The sequence below is a fragment of the Muscardinus avellanarius genome (assembly GCF_963383645.1).
Source record: "Muscardinus avellanarius genome assembly, chromosome: 2".
Lineage (NCBI taxonomy): Eukaryota > Metazoa > Chordata > Mammalia > Rodentia > Gliridae > Muscardinus > Muscardinus avellanarius.
The window spans coordinates 125,864,788-125,873,190 of record NC_137787.1 but is presented as its reverse complement, the minus strand read 5'-3'; the positions used below and the strand labels follow the sequence as shown (position 1 = coordinate 125,873,190).

Below are 8,403 nucleotides of genomic sequence, written 5' to 3'. Positions count from 1 at the left end.
AAGCCAGGGCGCCCCAGTAACGCACCCCACCTTCGCCTAATTGCGGTGGGATCGAAGAATAGTTACTCTGGAAATATGATGCGAACGGATTTACGTGTTAAACGCTGCCTACCCCCTCTTCTCATCCCAGGAGTGAACCCCAGTGGGGTTTTCAAGGACTCCGACGTCTGTCCTCCGAATAACCTGCTGGGTAGCATAGTGTGACTGGGGAGAAAACGCCTTTCCTCTTTGGTTCGGGTTAGCTTTTTATTCGGAAAGATGAGAAGGGCGGCTCGAATTTGGGTTGACCGCTCTGGGCGCCCGGGAGCTCTGGTCCCTGTCCTAGGTCTGCAACCTTGGGACCGGAATTCACCACCCCTACCCTGGCCTCTGCCCGTGTGCCCAGGGAGGGCTGCATCCCCTTCAGTTCCAAAATCTGGGGCTCCAACTTGAAGTCTCTGAAGGTGGTAAATAGAGAAAATATTTGCAGCATAGACAAGCAAGAATTCTTTCTAGTAGCTCCTTCTCCCCCCCCCCCCAAAAAAATTCAGAATTATAGAGTAAGAACTGTAAAATAAAGAGAAAAAGCAAAGGGCATTCTGCATGTCTTGAACATTCATCTTTCCTGGTTGGTAAATGCGTCCATCTCTAAGGTATAGCACAGTATATTTTCTTATATTCTATTAATATAAAAAGTTAGCTTCTGTTATGTATGGTGTTTGTACCCTTTTCAATAGCTTACAAGGTTTTCTAAAGGCATCAAAGGGGACTGGGGATGTAGCTCAGTAGTAGAGCTCATGAAAGATCAGTGCTTGTGACTACATTTAAACTGCATTGAATTCTTTTATATTTAGGAAAGAGCTCGGAAAATTCTGTATGTCTCCAGATTTTTCTTTTTTCATTTTTAAAATTTTTTCTTCTCCTTCTCCCATCCCCCTCAGTTCAGATTTTTCTAAACGAAGTGTAATTGGTGTACAGTAAATACATACAATTCTTTTTCTTTAAATACGCACAAATCTTGAGTATGACTTCACTAGTTTTCACATATGAATGTACCCATAACCGCTATAGGATCAAGATACAGAGCAACTCTAGTTCCACCCTCTGTCAGTCAATACTGGCTCAAAGATAGCCATTATTTTGACTTTTTATTTTGGGGGGTACTTGGGGTTGAGCCCAGGGACATTCTATTTCTTTTTTCTTTTTTCTTTTTTTGTGGTACTGGGGATGGAACCCAGGGACATTCTACCTCCGAGCTATACGCCCCAGCCCTATTTTTTATTCTTTATTTTGAAACAGGGTCTCACTGAGTTGTAAAGGGCCTTGTTAAAGTAGCTGAGGCAGCAAACTGCAATCCTCCTGTCTCAGCCTCCCGAATGCTGGGATTAAAAGCACCTGCCACCATGCCTGGCTTATTTCTTAACTACATCCCCAGCCCTATTTAATTTTTATTTTGAAACAGGATCTTGTTATAATTTTGAACCTAATAATGCCTTGAACCTACCATCCTCCTGTCTCGGCCTCTCTAATACTGGGATTACAGGTGTGTGCCATCACATCTTTTTCTTTTTTTTTTTCTCGGTACTAGGGATAGAACCCAGGAGCATTCTACCTCTGAGCTTCACCCCCAGCCCTATTTTTTTCATTCTTTATTTTTTGAAACAGGGTCTCTCTGAGTTGTGAAGGGCCTCGCTAAGTAGCTGAGGCTGTCTGGGAACCATGATCCTCCGATCTCCGCCTCCTGAATGCTGGGATTACAAGTGCCACCATGCTCAGCTCAGTTTATTTTCTAACTTATAATACCATACGTTAATTTTGCTTGTCTTTGAAGTTCATGTAAACCAAACCATTATTATGTCCTCTTTTTTCAATAGTAGTAGTAATAATAATAATTGTTCTGATTGCTATTAGTTCTGGGGGTGGAGCCGAGGACCTGCAGCATGCTGGGCCAGTGCTTTACCACTGAGCTGCCCCTCGTAACCCCTATGTCCATCTTTTTTTACTCAACATTGTCATGATAATATTCCACCTTGTTTTCTATAGCAGTGGTTCTTTTTCTTAATATTGCTTGTTGCCATTTTTGGTATGAATATACTTCCAACTTATTTATCCATTCTGTTTCTAAGGAATTTATCCATTCTGTTTCTAAGTTGTTTTTGATTTGCATGTTTATAAATGTCACTGAAGTGAACACTTTTTTCTCTTAGGATTATACCCAGACGTAGATTCTTGTATTACAGAGGAGTATATTTAGCTTTGGTAGATGTGGTCAAACAGATTTCCAAAGGAGTTGTACTAGTTTAAATTTCCCACTAGCAGCGTATGGAAGGCTTGGGATTATAGATTTTCTTGGAGAAAGTGAGAAGTTTAAAAGTGAGGACCTAAACCAGGCATGGTGGTATATGCTTGTAATCTCAGTACTTGGGAGGCTGAGACAGGAGGATCTGGGTTCAGTGTCCAGCATCAGCTACTTAGTGAGACCCTCTGCAACTTAATGAAACCCTGTTTCAAAGTAAAGAATACAAAATAGGGCTGGGAGTATAGCTCAAAGGTAGAATGCCCTTGGGTTCCATCCCTAGCATCAGAGAGAGAGAGAGAGAGAGAGAGAGAGAGAGAGAGAGAGGAAGAAGAAGAAGGAGGAGGAGGAGGAGGAGGAGGAGGAGGAAGAAGAAGAGAGGAGAAAGTGAGGACCTTAAAATGTTAAAAGCTTTAAATTCTTATTTATTTATTTATTTATTGTGGTATTGGAGATTGAATCTAGGGGCATTCTACCTCTGAGCTACACCCCCAGCCCTATTTTTTATTCTTTATTTTGAAACCTGGTCTCACTAGGTGCAAAGGGCCTCACCAAGTAGCTGAGGCTGTTTGGGAACTGTGATCCTCTTGTCTCAGCCTCCCAGATGCTAGGATTACAAGCATGCGCCACCATGCCCGACTCTTAAACCAGGCATAGTGGCACACAGCTATAATCCCAGTACTTGGGAGATAGGTTTAAGGCCAGACTCCGCAAATTAACAACACACTGTTTCAAAATAAAAAAGGGATGCGTCTGCAGTAGCTCAGAGGTAGAAGCTCCTGGGTTCAGCACGTAGTACCAAACTAAATTTTTAAAACTTCCAGCCGGGCGTGGTGGCGCACGCTTGTAATCCCCGTGCTTGGGAGGCTGAGACAGGAGGATCGCGCAGGTTCGAAGCCAGCCTCAGCTACTTAGTGAGGCTCTCAGCAACTTAGTGAGACCCTGTTTCCAAACAAAATATAAAATAGGTCTGGGAGGATAGCCCAGAGGTAGAAAGCCCCTGGGTTCCATTCCTAGTACCACCAAAAATATATAATAATAATAATAATAATAATAATAATAATAAATAAAACTTCCTTGAGTTTTAAGGTGACATCTCCATCTTCCTTATATCAAAAACACTACCTTTCATAGTGATGAAGCTTCTAAGTGGCATTAGAAGGATGGGGAGCTGTTCCTGGTGGTCTCATCTGCGTTATGCACTGATTTGGCAAGAGAGGAGTATTCTAGTATTTCAATAACTATGATACTATCTCTTGCATTAAGTGTCAGAAAATTCATATCAGAGCCCGGAGTTACACAGTGTGGTCTCCATCCTGTGCCTTTGTTTCTTATCTTACTATATTTGCCCTCTTGTGAACTGCTAGTCCAAGTAGGGGTGAGTCAGGAGCGGGTGAAGGGAAAAGATGCTGGGGAAAGACTGGCTTGGATGGGATGGAAGACCAGCCCTGTGACCTCATGGTAAAGTCCCTTCCACCTCTAGAAGACCAGTTCTGCTTCTTGCCATCATTTGGACTTAGATTACATCTGTCTCTAGTAAATTATCCTCTTAGGTTAATTGGGATCAATTCCTCCCCACCCTTTTGTAGTACTAGGGCTTGAACTCAGGGCCTTTTACCTCTGGTGTATACCACCAGCCCTATTTTTATTTGAAAACAAGGTCTCACTAAGTTACTGAGAGCCTCACAAAGTAGCTGAGGCTGACTTTGAACTAGTGATCCTCCTGTCTCAGCCTCCCAACTACTGGAATTAAAAGTATCCACCACCATGACTACCTCTCAACCTTTATTTATTTATTTATTTTTTTGGTGGTACTGGGGTTCCTGGGAGCCCTTCTACCTCCGGGCTACACTCCCAGACCTATTTTTGCATTTTTTTATTTGGAAACAGGGTCTCCTAAGCCAGCACACGGGGCTAGCTTCGAACCTGCGCGATCCTCCTGTCTCCGCCTCCCAAGCGCGGGGATTACAAGCGTGCGCCACCACGCCCGGCTTCAACCTTTATTTTTTAATAATTAAAATTAATCAACTTTTTTGCGGTACTGGGATTGAACCCAGGGGCATTCTATCTCAGAGCTACACCCCCATAAGTTGCAGAGGGCCTCATTAAGTAGCTGAAGCTGGCTGAGAACTTCCACTCCTCCTGTCTCAGCCTCCCAAGTACTGGGATTACAAGCATGTGCCACCATGTCTAGTTCTAGTTTATTTATTTTTATTTTATTATTCTTATTTTTTGTGGTACTAGGGATGAAACCCGTGGAAAACTACACCACCAGCTCTATTTTTCATTCTTTATTTTGAAACAGGGTCTCGCTGAGTTGCAAAGGGCCTCACTAAGTAGTAGCTGAGGTTGTCCACGAACCACGATCCTCCTGTCTCAGCCTCCCCAATGCTGGGATTACAGTGTGTGCCACCACACCCAGCTCTCTACTTTATTTTTTAATATGCATTTATTGGTGCATTATAGTCTCACATCATCATGGAAATCATATTGACAATGACTTACACGCACAGAACACGTGGTGCTCTCCCCTGCCTCCCCATTTTCCTCTTCCCAATACAGAGTATTGAGATTGCCATTGGTATATTCATTTATATACAGAGTTGATGGCAATATTTCCATTAGTGAACCTCAGATCTAATTCCAGGTATGGTGGTGCTCGCCTGTAATCCAAGTATTTGGGAGGCAGAGACAGGAGGATCACAAATTGGAGGACAGACTCAGCAAGTAGTGTAATTCATCAACCTCGCAAGACCCTGTTTCAAAATAAAGAAAGAAAAATAGGGTTGGAGGTTTAGCTTGGAAGTAGAATGCCCCTGGATTCAAAGGAAAAAATGCCCCAATACTAAAAAAAAAAAAAAAAAAGTGATCTGATCTACCTTTTATAAATGAAAGAAAACATTTAAAATGGACATGCCAGCCGGGCGCGGTGGCGCACGCTTGTAATCCCCGTGCTTGGGAGGCGGAGACAGGAGGATCGCGCAGGTTCGAAGCCAGCCGCGCTGGCTTAAGAGACCCTGTTTCCACATAAAAATATATAAAATAGGTGTCTGGGAGTGTAGCCTGGAGGTAGAAGGGTTTCCAGGAACCCCAGTACCATCAAACAAAACAAAACAAAACAAAACAACCCTCCAAAAACAAACAAAATAAGACAAACAAACAAAACAACAACAAAAAAAGATGGACATGCCATAGCTGGGGGAGGTGGCACATGCTTGTAATCCCAGCCTTTGAGAGGCTGAGAGAGGAGGATTGTGGTTCGTGGACAGCCTCAGTTACCTAATGAGGCCCTCTGCAACTCAATGAGACCCTGTTTCAAAATAAAGAATAAAAAAAATATATATATATAGGGCTGGGATTGTCACTCAGAGGCAGAACGCCCCTGAGTTCCATCCCCAGTACTGCAATAAATAATAAATAAATAAATAAATAAATAAATAAATAAGATGGGCGTGCCAGCCAGGTATGGTGGCGCACACTTGTAATCCCAGTATTTGAAAGGCTGAGCAAGAGGGTTGCAGGTTCTTAGCCAGCCTCAGCTACTTAGTGAGGCCTTCCACAACTTAGTGAGACCTTGTTTCAAAGTAAAGAATAAAAAAATAGGGCTGGGAGTGTAGCTCAGAGGTAGAATGCCCCTGGGTTCCATTCCCAGTACTGGAAAAAAAGAAGAAAAAAAAAAGACCGGTATGCCTATAATTCTAGTGCTGGGATGTCGAGACAGGAGGATCATAGGCTTGAAGTTAGCCTTAGCAACTTAGTGAGACCCTGGTTCCCATTTTAAAAATAAAAAGGGCTGAAAAGTATACCTCAGAGGTAGAATGCCCCTGGGTATTATAATCCCCAGCAAACACACACACACACACACACACACACACACACACACACACACACACGCAAATTAATAGTAATAATAATAATAATAATAATAATAGGGAATTTTTGGTAACTTAGTTATCAGTTAAGATTTTTGTTGTTGTTGTTGAATTTCTGTTGTTTAACTGAAAAATAATCCTGATGAGATAATAACTGTGGAAGATGAAGTCTTACTTATATTTTTAGGAGAGACTTAGGAAAAACAAAGAAAGAGCCAGGCATGGTGGTGCATGATTGTAATTCCAGTGCTGGGACGCTGAGACGGGAGGACTGGAGGTTGGGGGCCAGCCTTGGCTATTTGTGATTCCTCTGCAACTTACTGAGACTCTGTTTCAAAATAAAGAGTAAAAAATTGGGCTGATGGTGGAGCTCACGGTTAGAATGCCCCTGGGTTCAATCCCCAGCAACACACACACACACACACACACACACACACGAAAAGAGCACACATGATGGGAAAACTATTTTTTAACGTAAACACTGTTTATTGAATACCTATTTCTGTGCTAGGCATAGGAATACAAAGATGAACAAGGTGGAGATGGGGAATTCATGTGTGAATAGCCAGTTTTATTCATTTAATGCATGAATGCTCTTTGTCTTACCCCAGGATAAGCATTTTAGCATAAGCTTTATTTTATTAAACCTTCCAAAAGTTGTGTGTGTGTGTGTGTGTGTGAGACACTGGGGATTATATTTTGAAACAGAGTCTCACTAAGTTGTGAAGGACCTCAAAAAGTAGCTTAGTCTGGCAATGAACCTGTGATCCTCTTGTCTCAGTCTCCCAATTACTGGGATTACAAGCGTGTGCACCATACCCAGCTATTTTTTTTTTTTTTTTTTTTTTTGCGGGGGAGAGAGTGATGGAGGAGGGAAAATAATACCAACAGGTTTTTTTTTTTTTTTTTGGTGGTACTGGGGGTGGAACCCAGGGGCTTTCTACCTCTGGGTCACACTCCCAGACCTATTTTCTATTTTATTTGGAAACAGGGTCTCACTAAGTTGCTGAGAGCCTCACTAAGTAGCTGAGGCTGGCTTCGAACCCGTGCGATCCTCCTGTCTCAGCCTCCCAAGCGCGGGGATTACAAGCGTGAGCCACCACGCCCGGCTCCAACAGTTATTTTGATTACTAAATATTCTCACACTTGTAATCCCAGCATTTGGGAGGCTGAGACAGGAGGATCGCAGGTTGAGGACAGCCTCAGCTACTTCGTGAGACCCTTTGCAACTCAGTGAGACCCTGTTTCAAAATAAAAGAATAAAAAATAGGGGCTGGGGGTGTACGTCGAAGGTAGAATCCCCCTAGATTCCATCCTCAGTACCGCCAAAAAAAAAAAAAAAAAAATGCAAGCCAAGAGTGTACATCTGTAATCCCAGCATACGGAGATCTGAGACAGGACGATTGCAGGTTTGAGGCCAGACTCAGTAACTTAGCGAAACCCTTGGCACATTAGTGAAACCTTGTTTCAAAGGTAAAAAGGACTGGGGCTGTAGCTCAGAGGTACAATACTCCTGGATTCAATCCCCAGTACTTCTAAATAAGTAAGTAAATAAATAAGTAAAACACTTCAGTAAAGGAAATTTCAAGCAGATCAGAATAAGTTATTTAGAGCTGGATGTGGTGGCCCACACTTGTAATCCCAGCATTTGGGAGGCTGAGACAGGAGGATCGTTGCTCACAGACAGTGTCAGCTACATAGTGAGCCCCTCTGCAACTCAGTAAGACGCTGTTTCAAAATAAAGAATAAAAAATAGGGCTGGGGGTGTAGCTCAGAGGTAGAACGCCCCAAGATTCCAACCTCAGTACCGCAAAAAAAAAAAAGAAGTTATTTACTCTCTAAAAATACTTAAATAGGGAAATCATATGGTACTGTATTGAATGCCTCTAAGAAAGGAGTGCTCTTCCATTTAAAGTAAAACAAATGGATGGCTGTGGGGTTGCATGTGGTCACCCTGGACATTCAGGGAAGAAGCTTTGTTGTCGCTGTTCTGAGACAGGGTCCCCGTTCCCAGGCTGGCCCCGAGCGCAGCCTCCTGAGTAGTGGGGACCGTAGGCACATGCTGCCAGCCCATCAAGAAACAGTGTTCTCAGTGCTTCTTTGCGCAGATCTGAGCGAATGTTGACTACATTTTATATCCAGAGAGCATTCCTGCTCCCTGGAGAAGTCGCAGGACGGCGAGGCTTCCTCAGCGCCTGCTGCTCTGTGTGAGCCTCTCCTGCGCTCCTTCTCTAATGAAGCCCAGAAAGCAGCGGG

At 43.2% G+C, this 8,403-nt stretch overlaps 1 protein-coding gene across 1 annotated transcript in view; it reads left to right on the top strand.

Annotated features, from left to right (window-relative positions):
- FLT3 (fms related receptor tyrosine kinase 3) overlaps window positions 1-8,403 on the top strand; it is a gene marked incomplete at both ends in the record, with an annotated part of 102,495 nt that overhangs the window by 179 nt on the left and 93,913 nt on the right. The window lies entirely within an intron of this gene.